Here is a 20704-nt window from a genome sequence, read left to right on the forward strand (position 1 = left end):
CATCTTCTGGCCATTCTCTCCACTTCTAGACACTTTGTTTACTAATCTATTCTATACTCCACTGCCAGAATAATTTTACTAAAGCTCAATTCTGACTTGCTACATCTATCTCTGCTCAGAAGTATTCCAAGGGTCAAAGAAATATAAACTCAATATGGAATTTCCACAACATAGTATTAACCAGATTCCCCAAAACATTGCTAATTATTGAATTTGGATGCACTGGTTTCCTAGGGATGTGTAGTGTGTGTGTGTGTGTGTGTGTGTGTGTGTGTGTGTGTGTGTGTGTGTGTGTGTATAGATATACATATATAGATACAGTACAGTATTATTTATGTATATTTATTTTCTAGTAATATTATAATAATTATTTATGTGTATTAATTATTTATATGTATATATATATTTTATATTATGATGTTTGAGCTTAAGAAACATTTCAGGCTAGGGAGAGACTGCCTCTCCCTGGGCTAGCCAGGTTTTAGAGATAGCAAAGGACTCGGCCTGGAGTATGACTTTGATATGTACAGTATCCTATCCAGAGCCCTACCTCCTCTGTCTGGCCAGTACAACCCCAGGAAGCAAGATTCCTCTGCTTGGATCATCCCAGGGCCAGGTACCAGGCAACTAGGGACCACCCCTATAGCTTAGAGCCCCCCAGAACCACTCGAACCCGCCAACCATAAACTGCTTACCCTGCCCTGCCTTGTCTTTCCCTCAGAAATCCCAAGAAAGGCCATGAGCTGAGCTCTCAGCCCCTCTTGTCTTCTGTTCCTGACCACCCTGGTGTCTTTCCATGTGCCCTGCGTGGCATGTCCTGCCCCCTGGCCGCAGAACCTGAGAGTTTATGATCAACTTTGTTTCCTGAGCCTCTCCTCTGTCTCCTCTTGCGGCCCTCATCTTGGGTGCCTGCCTTAATCTAGTACAACCTCATCTTAATTTAGCTAATTACATCTGTAATCATATATTTCCAAGTTTACTTTTTGAGGTACTGGGGGTCAGGACTTCAACTATCTTTTTTTGGGGGGGGAATGCAATTCAACCTATAATATTGGAATATTATAGAAAGTTCCCCAGTGAACAGTAAGATAAGAAGATAATAACATAGGTTTTAAGTAAAGCTAAATGTATTCCTTTTACAGTATTGTTCTTAAAGAAGGGATACATGTACATGTTTAGCTGATTCACTTTGCTGTACAGTAGAAGCTAACATAACATTGTAAAGCAACTACGCTCCAATAAAAATTAATAAAAAAATATTGTTCTTTATTCTAAGATTATGTCTCCCTATCCTTTTGGTATTGAAACCTTTGTTTTAGTAAATGATAGTGAGAATGAATAATATAGGTTTTGTTTTTCAAAGGAAAAAATGGCAAATTTTGGAAACATTTTTGAAATTCTACTTATTCAAAAAGAGTGAACTCCAAAATCTTTTGTTTATACATCCTTATTAGGAAAACAAATTGCATCAGTGCCTACAAAAAAAAGTATTTTATGTGTTTAATTTATACCTGAACAGTAACTATTCCCAAAATAGGAGTTTTAAAGGATTAAAGATAAAACAATGTTATTTTGTTAATTTCTTAATAATATAATTTTGGAGAAATTTTTCTAAAATTATTATAGATAAACATTTAGTAATAATAATGGGTTTGATCATTCTTTACTATTTTGGTGAATCATAGTTTTTTTTTTTGAACATCTTTATTGGAGTATAATTGCTCTACAATGGTGTGTTAGCTTCTGCTTCATAACAAAGTGAATTAGCTATACATATACATATATCCCCATATCTCCTCCCTCTTGCATCTCCCTCCCTGGTGAATCATAGTTTAACACATAGATATAGTATTTGAAAACCAGGTTTTAAATTCAATTTATTTCAAGACTTGATTATCATAGCTGTCAGGACTGAAAAATTACTTTGGAAAAGCACACATCATGCAATATGTATTTGGGAAGATATTTATGGTTATTGATAATGGATATACAAATTCATATTTTAAACAGCATTCTTGATAATGTCAAATTTGAAGTTGGGCAGACCAGCGGTTTTGTTATTTTTAAACCTTATATATCTATGTTGATTTGTAGATCCAATGAAGGCAACACTGTAAATCCAATGAAATATTACTAAAGCTAAACTTCTTTCCTATTTTTGGATAAAATTAGGAAATTACCATTAGGCAGATACCACAGCAAATATCATTGCAGGAAGGGGCCAGTGGTAGAAGATAAACGTAGTGGTATATGTGGGATGAGAACAGGCCATATGTATAGTCTCAAAATCTCTCTCCACCATAAACTTTTTAATTGCTGAAGAAAAAATAGTAACTTTACAATGGACCTGGCAGGTGCCATTTTAACCAAGGGATCAAAGTTAGCATTAACAGTAATAAGACACATTGACACCATGTACCACTTGATACAATATACTGGAAAGGATACATCACTTCTGTGAAGTTCTTGCCAAAAAAAGTATGACCACAGACAAATCATGAGAAGACATCAGACAAACTCAAACTCAGAGACATTCTACAAAATGTGACCACTAGTCTTCAAAGATGACAAGCAAAGAGTGGGAACCATTACAGGTTGGAGGAGACTAGGGAAATATAACAACTAAATTAATGTGGGATCCTTACTTGGATCCAAGACCAGAAAAAAAAATATTAGTAGGGAAACTGGCAAAATTCATATTAGGTCTGTAAAATAGTTGATGGTATTTTGTCAGTGTAATGCCCTGGTTTAGATCACTGCAATATGATTATGTAAGATGTTAACATTAGGTGAAGCTAAGTGAAGGGTATATGAGAACTCTCTGTACTATTTTTGCAACTTTTCTGTAAGTGTAATTTTTTTCAAAATTATATATATACTAAAAATTATATATATACTAAAAATTATATACACACACACACACACACACTAATAGAATTTGAACCATTACCTTCCAGTGTCTAGTGGATTTTTTTGCCTCATCCATGTTGGAGACCCTGCTCTGTAGAGTCCTCAAACTGTGTCTTCCGTGTTCCTATGCTCTCACATAAGCTATTCTCACCAGCAGAAATTCACTCCAAGTTATTTGGGGGTCTCCTATCTGTAAAGGCAGCTGATGCCCACAATTGTTGAACTGAATGCGATCATTATCAACCTCCTTCTCATTATAGGTAGTTGAACATCCTTCTAAAATGCTCTCTCAGATGTATGATGAACCCTAATTGATCTTGCCAAAAACCCATAGATGAAGAACAGGTCCTACATTCTGACATTTCTTTTGCAGTTGAGGAAATGCATTCCAAGATGTCAAATAATTTGTACGCTTTTGAGTAAGCTGACTCAGGCATGTCTGCTGCAGACTAAAGGAACATTTGCTCTGGCTCCCCTCCTTAGCCACAACCCTAAATTTAGTTGATACAAAAGCATCTTTCTTTAATGAATTCATCATGGTGCCCGAGCTGAGTTGTCTAAATTGGCATCAGTGCTGAAGTCTATGGAGAAGATTGGACTGCCTGTGCTCTTACTCAAGGCTGTTCTCTACAAGTAGATTGTTGTGATGGTTAATTTTATGCTTCAGCTTGCCTAGGCCGCAGGATACCCAGGTATTTGATCAAACATTATTCTCTGTTTCTGTAAGGGTGTTTTGGGTTGAGATTAACGTTTAAGTTGGTGGACTTCTGAGTAAGGCAGATTGCCCTCCATAATGTGGGTGGGCCCCATCCAATCAGTTGAAGGCTTCAATAGAACGAAAGGTTGGCCTCCCCCAAGTAAGAGAGAATTCTCCAGCAGACTGCTGTTCTTGGACTACATCTGCAACACCATCTCTTCCTGCCTGAGAGGGATCTATAACTCTATCTTTATCTCTATCTATAGCCATATATCTCTATCTCTATCTCTATCTCTATTTCTATCTCTCATTGGTACTCTGGAGAACCTTGACTAATAATGTTGTCCTATGTATTCTTGATATAAGTAGATTCCCTTGTCATTTGTCTCTTGCTCACTACAGTCACTTGGTGGAGCAGCCAGAGGGCAGCATAGTTGGGGTATTTGCAAGTCTAATTATAATTACCTCACAATACTGGTACACAGTCTATTGATTAACTTTGAAGCTTCTACTTGAATATGTAAAATACATTTCAGCATGCAAGGAAATGACTAGAATATTGACTAAAGTGCTTTAAATGCAGACTCCTTCTGGTCTACTGGTCATGTATCAGCTATATACCCACTTATTGCAAGAAATGTATAACAGAAATGTAAAAGAAACTGTGGGTTGTCACTTACTTTTCCACTTCCGGGATGAGTATGGGTTACTTCTTCTCCCCCAGTCATTGAGTTATTTTAATTTTGCCTTTGGTGTATTTATTACAGCAGTGTATTTCCTAAGACTATTTAAAAATTTTGGCATCCCTTTTAGTCTCCCCGTAAATGGCAACAGTGCTGTCTTAGAATTCCCCATTGTGTCAAGATTCAATAGTCAATGTGGTCAGTGACCCAGATCTTAGATCACATTCCCTTGATAGAAATATATTCTTCTGAGCTTAAAATCTTGAAGACATTTCTCTTTTTCCTTTAAGGTCTTCATACCAGCTCCTTTGTTTCAGCTTCTGCTATGTTAAAACCTAAGACAGAATCCCAATTATTCTGTTCTATGGGAATTTTGATGCATCAGTTTCAGTAGTTTTAAAAATAAGCTCGTTGTCTACTGGAACCTAATTTGATTACACATTATTCTTTCCAACATGGTTCTTAGAAGGAGATTGGAGCCATAAACTTTTGCTATTTATAAGATTCTGCTTAAGGTAATGGTCAAGTTGAATAATTACCCAAGATCAAAGGGTTTGGAAAAGTGGCAGTGGTAGTGGCCTGGGGGGGTCCCCCTTGGGGAGCTAAATAGCCACTCAAGGGGGGTGGGGGAGGGGATAATGGCCCTGCAGGTGGTTATGGTCAGTATGTAGTAAACAGGAAGTGACCCACCCACCCCTATATCCGGAATAAGATGGCCCATTTAGAATTAAATAATGAAAATACACAAACACAATCCAACAGATCCGTTGAATATATATATAACGAAAGACTCTGTGGATCAAAAAGGGAAATTAACCACAGAAGGCAAGCTCCCATTCGACAGTGTTTGTCTTGTGCTGGTGCTGTGTCAGTCACTGCATGTGTCATTTCATCCAGTCCAGCAACAACCTTAGGAAGCAGACACATTACCCCATCATCCCCTTTTAGAGATGAGGGATGTAAGACTCAGGCTGAGTCACTTGCCCAAGATCATAGAGTGAATGGGTGACAGAGCCACAGTTGGAACTCACTGGTGTCCTTCCGACACCGGCTTTCTTAAGCAGCACAATGAGTGCCACTTGCAGTGAAGAGAGTCCCTAAGGCAAACACCGGTTATGCCTTCTCAAGAACTGTCAGCAGAGAAGGCCCCCCAAAAGTCACATTGACCTGGCAGCCATCTCAGCTATGAAAATCAGAGCCTGATACAGAGCCACATGAAACTTTTTCTATTTTCTTCACTCACCGCCCTTCTTGGCCAACCCAACGCTCATGCTCTGCTCACAGCATGTGGCTGTGATTTCCAGTTTTGTTTCATTAAGGGAAGGATGTGCTAAGGAAAGCCTGCCTGGCAGATGAGGTTCTGACTGTAATCTGGTATGTGGCTCCCCTTAGATGCCAGGCTCTCCTGAGGTGGCTGAAGTCGGTCAGCCTCTCTCATTCCATTGCCTTCGGAGTGCTGTAAAACACCAAAAGCCCAGACTTGCTGGGCTATGGGCCAGACTCTTGGAGAAGTCACCAGAAGCCCCTGTCTGCAGAGACCCTGCCACCTTGTGAGGGTTGCGTGGCCACCCAGTCCTGAGGAGACACCTTTTTTCAGTTGCTACTGGAAATAATCTCCAAAAGTTATCTATAAAAATCCATTTAAGACCCACCTTTTTAAAATTAGACATTTCTGGCCTCCTTTTTTAACTGGATGCAGTCTGTTCTCCTTCTGTATATTTGCTCCTCTGTAAGCAGTTCACATTTTAATTGAAGGTGATTTTTCATGGGAAAGGATGTGAACTGGGCAGCTTGTGGTATGACTGCCCCAGCTCTGCCTACCTCCCTCTACTGGCAGCTTCAGGGATGGCAGGTACACAACTGTAAATTGTAATTCATACCACACGGTGCCCTTGTTTAAAATCTTCAGTCTTCCCATCACTTAGAATAAAACCCAGCTATTTACCAGGCTCTGCGAGGCTAAGCACTATCTGGACCTTGTCTCCCTCAATGACCACTCTTTTGTCCGCTCAATACTTCCACCTTCATTCTGACTTCAAATATTCCAAACTAGGACCACACTTAGAATCTTTGTGCTACTTGCTTTTTACTCTCTGGGAGCCTCTTCCTCAGATTCTTTAAGACTAGTTTCTGCTCATCCTTCAGATCTCAGCTTAGATACAACATCTTTAGAGAAGTCTTCCCTAACCAGAGAGAAAGAAGTTTTCTTTCTTCATCACATGGCCATAGTTTCTTAAGCTCGTCATGGTACTCATCGCCACTTGATATTTTCTTGTTCATCTTTGTGTTTACTTCTTTTGCAACTTAAACAGAAGCTTCATACAAGAACAGTGATTTTTCTTCAGCTCTCTATTCCTGGCATTTATAGTAGTGCCTGGCACAGAGTAGAGAGGGGCTCAGTATGCATTTATTAATGAACTGATCCGCCACTCTCCCAGCCAACATCCACACACGGCAAAGAATTAACTAATTGTGTTTTTTTCCACTGCATATTACCGCATCGAGATGACACCTTGCTAGAGATCCTGAGTTCACCCCACATGCAAAGGTAAATTCCAGATAGAGTAAAGAGCTGCATGTAAAGAAATATAGAGATGATATTTAAAGGCAAATATTCTTATAACGTTGCAATAGGAAAAAAACATCTCAATGGAAAAAGTTATTCCAAAGTCAAATGTAAGACTCAGAAGCCAGTACAGAAGGGATTGGCAAATCTGGCAATAAAACGTTAAAAGTTTGCATGGCACACTAAACCAAGGTAAACAATAAGTGAAACATTGGATGAAAATATTTTCAAAATAAATAACCAAGGATTAATAACCTTAATTTAAAAATTTTACAAATCAATAAGAAAAAGAAAACAGTACAGACATTAGACATTCACAAACAATTCACATGGTACAGATGGCCAGTAACAATGGGGAGAGGCATTTAACTTCACTTATAATCAAGAAAATGAAAATCAGCATAGAATTTTTTTCCTATCAGATTAATGAAACAAAAAAGGTCGAAAGCTGTTGTGGATGTGGAGAAACGGCCACGGTTATCATGGGAAAGAGTATAAATGTGTACTGCCTTTTGAAGATCAATTTGTCAGTACCTGCCAAAATATATACTGCACATGACAATAATTTCATACTTACGTTATTTATGGTAATTGACATTTCTTTGAATACAACTGAGATTAAGTACTTTTTATGTTACTTGCTCATCTCTGTATTTTTCTGTTCTGAACTTGCCAGTTTATGGCTGTTGCCTGTTTTGCTACCATTAGATTGTCAGCTGAGTAAGACTGGAGATGCAGAAAAACACAAAAAGGGCCTGAAAATGTATTTCTTCTCACAAGGACTATTGAACTCCTTTATATTTTCACTTTCAATAGTGGAGCCAGTAGTATTGAAACAATACTATAAATACAATTGTTTCTCAGCAGTGGCCGCATTCCAGGAACTTGCATCCCTCATAACTTGCTAAAAAGGATGGAATGACTGCATGCACATTTTTAAGAAATGTAATTCATCGTGCATTTTTAAATTCAATTAGTAAACATGTGTTGACTACCTACATTTGCCAGGTACTGCTTTAGCCATCCTTCCTCAACCCTTTTGCTCTTACTTATAAAATATGTACAAAATAAGTCCTTCAGAACAATGGCAGAAGAATCGAGGCCAGCCATCAGGGTCCACACAGTCACATCTGAGCCAGAAGAAAAATTCTGTTATTAAAATTTTAAAAACAGAATCTCGAAAACTTTAAAATTCTCCATGTATTGTTAAGTTAAAAAAATAAAAGCTAAGAAGATGCTATGTGTATAATGTCCCCACTTTTGCTAAAAAGTATATATATGTATTTTATATACATATTTAAATATGCATATTTATATGAATGAATTTGCACAGAAAATGTTATGAAAGAATATACCCCAAGTTTATTTTCTTAAATGGTGGCATTTCAGATTACTTTCATTTCTTTTTTTCTCATTTTTGTTTTCTAAATTTTCTGCTACTAATATAGACTATCCCAATAATCTCAGAAATGAAAAAAAATCCCTTATTTAGTTAAAAGTAGGCTCTATAAATAAATGTTCAGTTTTCTTTCAATTCTTTCTCTGTCACCTGCTAAAATTATATATTTTTTAAGTTTCTTAGCTAGTCTAAGTCTTAGTTTCTTCACCTGAAAATAGTGATAATAAGTAATAAATACCCCCATGGGTTCTTGGTTTGAATTCAATAATATCAAGTAAGAAAAACCCTTAGCACAGAGCTTCATGTTTAGTAAATACTCTCAGTGTTAATCCATTTACTTTTTTTCTTCTCTTCTTATACAGCAAATGTTAAAGTCAATTAAACATTAGAGGGTCTCTAAAAGCCACAACTATACACCCAGGAGTTTCCAAAATAGTTCCAGTTTCAAATATTTCATCCTGTTGAAAGACAATGTGTACTGATTTTGATTTCAGATTCATGATTTTCATTAGGCTCCTGTTCCTTGGGTCATCTTATCTCAATACCTAACAGTGTTGAGCACTTACTCTGTCTATCCTGAAATGAGAAAAAGTAGCTCTGAGAGTGTGACATATAGCTGTCTGAAGCTTTAAGCCTCATTCACAGCCAAAGCCTCTTATACAGTTAACTGGGATGTTATCTGTCTCCCTTAATGGATAGGCAACCTTAGTTAATTGGAATGGTAAAAGTGCTTCTCAATGAAAATGTATTTTTCAATCCCAGTGACATTAGGAATTAAATATAAAAAAAAAGAAAAAAATCCTAAATACATCTTATAAAGTGAATATGACATTGATACTGAAAGTTCATAAAATTGCACCAAAAAAGAAAACTAAGAACTATTCACGACTTCCGGGAAGAAGGCGGAAGAGTAAGACGCGGAGATCACCTTCCTCCCCAAGAATACACCAGAAATACATCTACACGTGGAACAACTCCTACAGAGCACCTACTGAACGCTGGCAGAAGACCTCAGACCTCCCAAAAGGCAAGAAACCCCTCACGTACCTGGTTAGGGCAAAAGAACAAAATAAACAGAGACAAAAGGATAGGGACAGGTCCTGCACCAGCGGCAGGGAGCTGTGAAGGAGGAAAAGTGTCCACACACTAGGAAGCCCCTTCGCGGGCGGAGACTGCGGGTGGCGGAGTGGGGGAGCTTCGGAACCGCGGAGGAGAGCACAGCAACAGGGGTGCGGAGGGCAAAGCAGGGAGATTCCAGCGCAGAGGATCAGGGCCAACCGGCACTCACCAGCCGAGAGGCTTTTCTGCTCACCCGCCCGGGCGGGCGGGACTGGGAGCTGAGGCTCCGGCTTCAGTCGGAGCGCAGGGAGAGGACTGGGGTTGGCCGCGTGAACACAGCCTGCAGGGCGTTAGTGCGCCACAGCTAGCCGGAAGGGAGTCCGGGGAAAAGTCTGGACCTGCCGAAGAGGCAAGAGACTTTTTCTTCCCTCTTTATTTCCTGGTGCGCGAGGAGACGGGATTAAGAGCGCTGCTTAAAGGAGCTCCAGAGACGGGCGCGAGCCGCGGCTAAAAGTGTGGACCCCAGAGACAGACATGAGACGCTAAGACTGCTGCTGCCGCCACCAAGAAGCCTGTGTGCGAACACAGGTCACTATCCACACCCCCCTTCCGGGGAGCCTGTGCAGCCAGGGTCCCGGGATCCAGGGACAACTCCCCCGGGAGAACGCACGGCGCGCCTCAGGCCGGAAACATCACGCCGGCCTCTGCCGCTGCAGGCCTGCCCCGTACTCCGTGACCCTCCCCACCCCCGGCCTGAGTGAGCCAGAGCCTCCGAATCAGCGGCTCCTTTAACCCCGTCCTGTCTGAGCAAAGAACAGACGCCCTCCGGCGACCTACACGCACAGGCGGGGCCAAATCCAAAGCTGAGCCCCTGGGAGCTGTGAGAACAAAGAAGAGAAAGGGAAATCTCTCCCAGCAGCCTCAGAAGCAGCGGATTAAAGCTCCGCAATCAACTTGATGTACCCTGCATCTGTGGAATACATGAATAGACAACGAATCATCCCAAATTAAGGAGCCGTGTGGATGAAAGGCTCTTGGTGCTGCAGCCAGGAGTTAGTGCTGTGCCTCTGAGGTGGGAGAGCCAACTTCAGGACACTGGTCCACAGGAGGCCTCCCAGCTGCACATAATATCAAACGGCGAAAATCTCCCAGAGATCTCCATCTCAACGCCAGCACCCAGCTTCACGCAACGACCAGCAAGCTACAGTGCTGGACATCCTATGCCAAACAACTAGCAAGACAGGAACACAACCCCACCCATTAGCAGAGAGGCTGCCCAAAATCATAATAAGTCTACAGACACCCGAAAACACACCACCAGACGTGGACCTGCCCACCAGAAAGACAAGATCCAGCCTCATCCACCAGAACACAGGCACTAGTACCCTCCACCAGGAAACCTACACAACCCACTGAACCAACCTTAGCCACTGGGGACAGACACTAAAAACAACAGGAACTACGAACCTTCAGCCTGCAAAAAGGAGACCCCAAACACAGTAAGATAAGCAAAATGAAAAGACAGAAAAACACACAGCAGATGAAGGAGCAAGAAAAAAACCCACCAGACCTAACATATGAAGAGGAAATAGGCAGTCCACCTGAAAAAGAATTCAGAATAATGATAGTAAAGATGATCCAAAATCTTGGAAATAGAATAGACAAAATGCAAGAAACAGTTAACAAGGACCTAGAAGAACTAAAGATGAAACAAACAATGTACAACACAATAAATGAAATTAAAAATACTCTAGATGGGATCAATAGCAGAATAACTGAGGCAGAAGAACGGATAAGTGACCTGGAAGATAAAATAGTGGAAATAACTAATGCAGAGCAGAATAAAGAAAAAAGAATGAAAAGAACTGAGGACAGTCTCAGAGACCTCTGGGACAACATTAAACGCACCAACATTCGAATTATAGGGGTTCCAGAAGAAGAAGAGAAAAAGAAAGGGACTGAGAAAATATTTGAAGACATTATAGTTGAAAACTTCCCTAATATGGGAAAGGAAATAGTTAATCAAGTCCAGGAAGCACAGAGAGTCCCATACAGGATAAATCCAAGGAGAAATACGCCAAGACACATATTACTCAAACTATCAAAAATTAAATACAAAGAAAGCATATTAAAAGCAGCAAGGGAAAAACAACAAATAACACACAAGGGAATCCCCATAAGGTTAGCAGCTGATCTTTCAGCAGAAACTCTGCAAGCCAGAAGGGAGTGGCAGGACATATTGAAAGTGTTGAAGGAGAAGAACCTGCAACCAAGATTACTCTACCCAGCAAGGATCTCATTCAGATTTGATGGAGAAATTAAAACCTTTACAGACAAGCAAAAGCTGAGAGAGTTCAGCACTGCCAAACCACCTCTACAACAACTGCTAAAGGAACTTCTCTAGGCAAGAAACACAAAAGAAGGAAAAGACCTACAATAACGAACCCAAAACAATTAAGAAAATAGGAATGGGAACATACATATCAATAATTACCTTAAATGTAAATGGACTAAATGCTCCCACCAAAAGACACAGATTGGCTGAATGGATACAAAAACAAGATGCATATATTTGCTGTCTACAAGAGACCCACTTCAGACCTAGAGACACATACAGACTGAAAGTAAGGGGATGGAAAAAGGTATTTCATGCAAATGGAAACCAAAAGAAAGCTGGAGTAGCAATTCTCATATCAGACAAAATAGACTTTAAAATAAAGACTATTAGAAGAGACAAAGAAGGACACTACATAATGATCAAGGGATCGATCCAAGAAGAAGATATAACAATTGTAAATATTTATGCACCCAACATAGGAGCACCTCAATACATAAGGCAAATACTAACAGCCATAAAAGGGGAAATCAACAGTAACACATTCATAGTAGGGGACTTTAACACCCCACTTTCACCAATGGACAGATCATCCAAAATGAAAATAAATAAGGAAACACAAGCTTTAAATGATACATTAAACAAGATGGACTTAATTGATATTTATAGGACATTCCATCCAAAAACAACAGAATACACTTTCTTCTCAAGTGCTCATGGAACATTCTCCAGGATAGATTATATCTTGGGTCACAAATCAAGCCTTGGTAAATTTAAGAAAATTGAAATTCTATCAAGTATCTTTTCTGACCACAATGCTATGAGACTAGATATCAATTACAGGAAAAGATCTGTAAAAAATACAAACACATGGAGGCTAAACAATACACTACTTAATAACGAAGTGATCACTGAAGAAATCAAAGAAGAAATCAAAAAATACCTAGAAACAAATGACAATGGAGACACGACGACTCAAAATCTATGGGATGCCGCAAAAGCAGTTCTAAGAGGGAAGTTTATAGCAATACAATCCTACCTTAAGAAACAGGAAACATCTCGAATAAACAACCTAACCTTGCACCTAAAGCAATTAGAGAAAGCAGAACAAAAAAACCCCAAAGTTAGCAGATGGAAAGAAATCATAAAAATCAGATCAGAAATAAATGAAAAAGAAATGAAGGAAATGATAGCAAAGATCAATAAAACTAAAAGCTGGTTCTTTGAAAGGATAAACAAAATTGATAAACCATTAGCCAGACTCATCAAGAAAAAAAGGAAGACTGAAATCAATAGAATTAGAAATGAAAAAGGAGAAGTAACAACTGACACTGCAGAAATACAAAAGATCATGAGAGATTACTACAAGCAACTCTATGCCAATAAAATGGACAACCTGGAAGAAATGGACAAATTCTTAGAAAGGCACAACCTGCCAAGACTGAATCAGGAAGAAATAGAAAATATGAACAGACCAATCACAAGCACTGAAATTGAAACTGTCATTAAAAATCTTCCAACAAGCAAAAGCCCAGGACCAGATGGCTTCACAGGCGAATTCTATCAAACATTTAGAGAAGAGCTATCACCTATCCTTCTCAAACTCTTCCAAAATAGAGCAGAGGGAGGAACACTCCCCAACTCATTCTACGAGTCCACCATCACCCTGATACCAAAGCCAGACAAGGATGTCACAAAGAAAGAAAACTACAGGCCAATATCACTGATGAACATAGATACAAAACTCCTCAACAAAATACTAGCAAACAGAATCCAACAGCACATTAAACGGATCATACACCATGATCAAGTGGGGTTTATTCCAGGAATGCAAGGATTCTTCAATATACGCAAATCAATCAACGTGATACACCATATTAACAAATTGAAGGAGAAAAACCATATGATCATCTCAATAGATGCAGAGAAAGCTTTTGACAAAATTCAACACCCATTTATGATAAAAACCCTGCAGAAAGTAGGCATAGAGGGAACTTTCCTCAACATAATAAAGGCCATATATGACAAACCCACAGCCAACATCGTCCTCAATGGTGAAAAACTGAAACCATTTCCACTAAGATCAGGAACAAGACAAGGTTGCCCACTCTCACCACTCTTATTCAACATAGTTTTGGAAGTTTTAGCCACAGCAATCAGAGAAGAAAAGGAAATAAAAGGAATCCAAATCGGAAAAGAAGAAGTAAAGCTGTCACTGTTTGCAGATGACATGATACTATACATAGAGAATCCTAAAGATGCTACCAGAAAACTACTAGAGCTAATCAAGGAATTTGGTAAAGTAGCAGGATACAAAATTAATGCACAGAAATCTCTTGCATTCTTATACACTAGCGATGAAAAATCTGAAAGTGAAATCAAGAAAACAGTCTCTACCACTGCAACAAAAATAATAAAATAGCTAGGAATAAACCTACCTAAGGAGACAAATGACCTGTATGCAAAAAACTATAAGGCACTGATGAATGAAATTAAAGATGATACAAACAGATGGAGAGATATATCATGTTCTTGGATTGGAAGAATCAATATTGTGCTAATGACTCTACTACACAAAGCAATCTACAGATTCAATGCAATCCCTGTCAAACTACCAATGGCATTTTTCACAGAACTAGAACAAAAAATTTTACAGTTTGTGTGGACACACAAAAGACTCCGAATAGCCAAAGCAATATTGAGAAAGAAAAACGGAGCTGGAGGAATCAGGCTCCCTGACTTCAGTCTATCATACAAAGCTACAGTAATCAAGACAGTATGGTGCTGGCACAAAAACAGAAATATAGATCAGTGGAACAGAATAGAAAGCCCAGAGATAAACCCACATATATATGGTCACCTTATTTTTGATAAAGGAAGCAAGAATGTACAATGGAGAAAAGACAGCCTCTTCAATAAGTGGTGCTGGGAAAACTGGACAGCTACACGTAGAAGAATGAAATTAGAGCATTCCTTAACACCGTGCACAAAAATAAACTCAAAATGGATTAAAGACATAAATGTAAGGCCCGACACTATAAAACTCTTAAAGGAAAACACAAGCAGAACACTCTATGACATAAATTACAGCAAGATCCTTTTTGACCCACATCCTAGAGAAATGGAAATGAAAACAAAAATAAACAAATGAGACCTAATGAAACTTAAAAGCTTTTGCACAGCAAAGGAAACCATAAACAAGATGAAAAGACAACCCTCAGAACTGGGAGAAAATATTTGCAAATGAAGCAAGTGACAAAGGATTAATCTCCAAAATATGCAAGTAGCTCATGCAGTTCAATATCACAAAAACAAACAACCCAATGCAGAAATGGGCAGAAGACCTAAGTAGACATTTCTCCAAAGAAGATATACAGACTGACAACAAACACATGAAAGGATGCTCAACATCACTAATCATTAGAGAAATGCAAATCAAAACTACAATGAGGCATAACCTCGCACCGGTCAGAATGGCCATCGTCAAAAAATCTACAAACAATAAATGCTGGAGAGGTTGTGGAGAGAAGCCAACCCTTGTGAGCTGTTGGTGGGAATGTAAATTGATACAGCCACTATGGAGAACAGTATGGAGCTTCCTTAAAAAACGAAAAATAGAACTACCATATGACCCAGCAATATCACTGCTGGGCTTGTACCCTGAGAAAACCATACTTTAAAGAGTCATGTACCACAATGTTCATTGCAACACTATTTACAATAGCCAGGACATGGAAGTAACCTAAGTGTCCATCAACAGATGAATGGATAAAGAAGATATCACGCAAATATATGATGGAACAGTCCTCAGCCATAAAAAGAAATGAAATTGAGTTTTTTGTAGTGAGATGGATGGACCTAGAGGCTGTCATACAGAGTGAAGTAAGTCAGAAAGAGAAAAACAAATATCGTATGCTAACACATATATGGAATCTTAAAAAAAAAATGGTTTTGATGAACGTAAGGGCAGGACAGGAATAAAGACACAGACAGAGAATGGACTTGAGGACACAGGGGTTGGGAAGGGTAAGCTGGGACAAAGTGAGAGAGTAGCATTGACATATGTACACTACCAAATGTAAACTAGATAGCTAGTGGGAAGCAGCTGCATCTCACAGGGAGTTCAGCTCCGTGCTTTGTGACCACCTAGAGGGGCGGGGTATGGAGTGTGAGAGGGAAGCACAAGAGGGAGGGGATATGGGGATGTATGTATATGTATAGCTGATTCCCTTTTTATGCAGCAGAAACTAAAACAACATTGTAAAGCAATTTTACTCCAATAAAGATGTTTTAAAAAAAAAGGGTGCCTATGAGGGATTGGTTTTATAGATTTGACTTTCAAATCATGCAAATAATTTAAAATAAAATTTAACTTTTAAAAATCAATATATAATAACAGAAAGTAAAATGAAATAGGTGAACTTTACTGTGTATCCAGTTTGTATCAAATCCACAGGAGAAAAAGAACTCCAAGTGATTTGACTTTTCATCCCTAGTGGAATAAACCTTAATGACAAAAAGACCTGCCCCCCTAAAAATATATGTAAAGTTTTAAAAGTAATCGTATTGCTTACTGCAATGTTTTGTCACTTATTGTATTATTTTGTCACTGTTGTATTATTTTGCTTATTTTGTCACTGTTGTATTTGCTTTGAGAAATAATGCAATTAAGTAGTTATGTGAAATGTAAATTTTATCATAACTGTGAAGAAAGGACTATGAGACGAATGACCCATTTTCTTCAAAATAAACCCTTAGTAGGAAAGAGAAAGAGAAATAACCTATAGATTAAAGTAAACTTATCACACTTATCAAACTATGGCAATATATAGACCTTATTAAATTCTGATTCAGACAAACAAAATGTTTTTTAGAAGATGATATTTATGAGACAATTGGAAATCTAAATGACTGGATAATTGGTATTGGTAACATTGCTATTTTGTTTATGTATAGTAATGAAATGGGTTTATGTTTTTTATAGAGTTTTTACCTTTTTATTTTGAGTTTTAGATGGTTTATTATAGAGCAAAAGAAACTGAAATCTTAACAAAACTTAGAACGAATTTCTAAATCAATACAAATACTAATAGTGATGTCGAAAGCTTGGCTTCTGTGCACCAGTGCCAAATCAAATCTCAGAGACAGGGTTCTGCGTGAAGTAGAAAAGAATAGCTTTATTGCTTTGCCAGGCAAAGGGGGACACAGTGGACTCATGCCTCTCAAAATGGTGTGTCCCCATCCATTAGGATTTGATGAGTTTCATAACAAGGGTTCAAGGGTGGGGTTGCTGGTAAGATTAGGGTGTGTGCAGGGCTTGCACTCCTTTCATCTGGCCTCAGGTGGTCTCCTGAAGAGCTTCTCTGGTTCTCAAGGCTATCATACCACAACCTTCTCCCTGGAGTGAGGATTGCTTCATCTTCCATTTATTAGGGTTTTTAGTTTTGTATAGAGCTCAAAAGATATTGTTATGTGTATCGCTTGAGGCGAACCAGGACTCTGCCCCAAGGTGGCGCTATTGTTTCTTGGTGGCTCCTCCCTGTCTCTGCATCTCCTCCCTTCCCTGAATAGCAACTGCTAAATCTGCCCTTTGGAACCCAGGGAAGGTCATGGAGGCTGGAGTCTGTTCCCTACAAACAAGAAACAGGGGACAGAAAGGCTTTTGTGCCCAGGAACCCCACAAGGTCCTGCTCGATTTTAATAGCAGTTTATAAATAAGAGACATGAACAAATTATTCATATGAGAGCATTCCTACTGGTGGATAAAATATGCCTAAATTTATGACTAATTAGAGGTTAGAAATGAAACTAATGAAGTATGACTTCTTACTCATAAAGTTTGCAATATTTAATACATTTCAAATTCTAAGTGCTTATGAGTATGAATTTTTACCTTTTTAACATATATATTCACATAATTATGGACAAAATGATATGAGAATTAGCTCATAATAATAAGAGAGGGTGAAGTGGGTAGAAGTATAGATGAAATAAATTGACCTGTAGTTGATGATTATTGAAATTGAGTGATGAGTACCTGTGAATTTAATATTTTATCCATTCAATTTTTGTGTATATTTAAAATTTTCCAAAAAAAAAATTAAGAAGTCAACATTACTTAGTAGAAGTAAATAAAAGGATTTCTAGAATTTCCTAGATTTATAAAGGAAGCATTAATTTACTAGATGAAACTAAAATCCTAAGGAAGAACTAGTTTCTGTGACTCTCTAACTTTAATAAATTGAATATGAATGAGTTAAAGCAAAAAGCAACTCCTGTGTAGTGTTTTCTATTCACAAAAGTCAATTTAAGGAACATGAAAACCCATAGATAAGCTATGCCCTGGAGGGAGGCAGCTTTGACTTTAATTCCTTCTCTCCAGGAACTTGAATTATAAAATACAAAGTATTTAGAACAGTGCCTGGCACATAGATAACACTCAGAAAATTTTAGGAATCAAGATTATCATCAGCCTGGGCCATGGAAAGAGAATGGACCTAGTTCACATCTTGACCTTTCCATTTATGAACTGGGGACAAGTTATTTGGTTCCACTTAAAAAATATTTCATATATATATGAAAGCATCTTCTCTGTGCTAGCCCCAAAAAACTAGGACACTGCTGTGAAGGAGTTAAAAATCTAGAGCCTAAAGTAACTCTGTTTCTTCAATTCTAAAATTGCTATTCCAATAATCACAGATCATAATACTTTCACTGAGTTAGTTTGCAAATGAAGTAAAATAGGTTCCAATGGTCTTTTTTTCCCAAAGTGGAAAAGAAAATCTGTTTGCAGAACCCCATTAGATGAAACTAGCTTTAAAGGACATTGGAGTATTGTGTTTTCTTCTTGGCTTACCATGCTGACTGCCAATGTTGATCTGCTCTCTAAACGGACCTACATTAGACAATCTTATGCTGTTTCCTATTAAATCAGAAGGGGTTGCATTAATTCATAAACTGCAATTTGGATTTGTAAATTAGGCCCTAGCCCATTTTGTTAATGTGAAGTGATCTCCAGGAACCCAGTACCATTCACCTTTCATTCATGGATTTCATTCAATAATGAGTTCTGAATGCTTACTAGGTACGAGGCACTGAGCAAAGACTTAGGACAATCACATAACACAGACACAAAGAAGTTTATATTCTGACAAGAGCAGACAGACAGAAAAAAGTATGCTTAATAAATGAATGAATTTTGTTAGATGGTGAAATGTGCCCTGGAAAAAAATCAAAGAGCAAAGAAGTATAAACGAGGTGTTTAGTAATATTTACTGATTGATTTCTTTATCTATGACTTTTACTGGCCTCTGTAAATAGTTGTCTATACCTCCTGATACTTCCCAAACAATTGTTTCTGTTGACACCTACTTATTTTATCAGTAAGCAAAGAATCATGGACCCAAATGTATGCTAGGAGTTCTAGAAAAAGAGACTGGTTGTGGGGGAGTGGAGAAGAAACTAAATTTCTATTACGGTTGTATCTTCACTTTGAGTCCCTTCTTTAGAGCACTGAATGATAAAGAGTAGGTAAGAGTTTCTTTTCTTTTTTTTTTTAAGTTTATAAAGAATTTATTTTTTCAATTCTTACATCTGTTTTCCATGAAAAACTTTATATTGATTTCTTTATTGGTTAAAAAAATCAAATATTATTCACCATGATTTTTTCTTTTTTTATGTACTGTTTTTATAGCATCTTTATTGGAGTATAATTGCTTTACATTGTTGTGTTAGTTGCTGCTGTATAACAAAGTGAATCAGCTGTACGTATACATATGTCCCCATATCCCCTCTCTCTCGTGCCTCCCTCCCACCCTCCCTATCCCACCTTCTAGGTGGACACAAGAGAGTAGGTAAGAGTTTATGCTCTGGGAAAACAGCCCAAAGTTGGAGTTCATAATACTAACATGTGGTATCCTTAGTCTTTTGGCAAAACAACATACCTGTTTCTTCAGTGAAGTCCAACAGAATTCCACACTCCCTTATTACACTTGGTAAATGTTTCCTCACTGAGTGCCCTAAACCCCTGGTGGATTGCAGCTTGGGTTCTTTTTGTTATTTAATGATTTGTTTTCATACAAGCACATGCTCTTTATTTCCTGCTAAAAATTCCAAACAAGCTCTGAATATCTGGCCAGATCTCTCCACTAAGGGGTACCAGGATTGTTGATGCCAAGGGCTCAGAGAGATGGATTCCATGCCTCCCCTCTATAGGTAGGCTGTAGCAGATACTTACTTTGCTACCTGATGCAGTCTGTTGACCAATGCTGGGCAACACGGTGAAGTAAGGCTGATTCTATCCCAATGGCCCTCACTATGTATTGTAGGAACTCTTTACTGTCATAGCAGTTTTATCTCTCTAATTAAATATGACCCATTTAGGGGACTGTGTTCAAAAGTAGCAAGACCTCCTCTCCCAACTCTTACTAGGCTGCTGTGAAGTTTAATGCCTGGTCTTACATTTAGCCCATCCCCTCTCTGCCTGGCCATCTAAGTTTCCTTTGCTCAGTTGTTTGTGAAGTGGATCAGAATATGCCATCTTAGAATTTGCCACTTTGCCATTAGGATTATTTTGAGCTGAAGGTCAGTTAAGAAACAGTGAACACAGGAGAAGCTCTCTGGCCTTGCTCTTTCTGCCTAAAAGCAGGGCATAAAATTCCCTTTTGTGAAGAAAATTTATATTTGTAAAGTTGGCCTCTATTATCCAGGAAGAGGAAACAGACTCAGGAGACAACTCTTATCACCTAAGAGGACTTGAGTCTACATAACAAAACTTACCAAACAACTCTTATTTACTCTTCCCACAACTTACCCTCTCTCCAGATGCTCCCTTTTCCATTGTCTAGTCTCTTCTTCACTCTTTATTACTTTTTGTTAAAATGGTATATATGCCCCTGGGTCCAACCACCTCTTTGGGGTTTTCACTTCTCTTCTTTGAAGCCTACATATACACCTAATACTAACTTTTTCTCCTGTTAATCTGTTTTTTTGTCAGTTTAATTCACAGACCCCAGACACTGAACCTGATATGGTAAAGGAAAGTTGTTTGTTTTTT

The sequence above is a fragment of the Delphinapterus leucas genome, chromosome 5 (genome assembly GCF_059928025.1).
Source record: "Delphinapterus leucas isolate spDelLeu-1000000601 "Yukka" chromosome 5, BTC_Dleu_Yukka2, whole genome shotgun sequence".
Classification (NCBI taxonomy): Eukaryota; Metazoa; Chordata; class Mammalia; order Artiodactyla; family Monodontidae; genus Delphinapterus; species Delphinapterus leucas.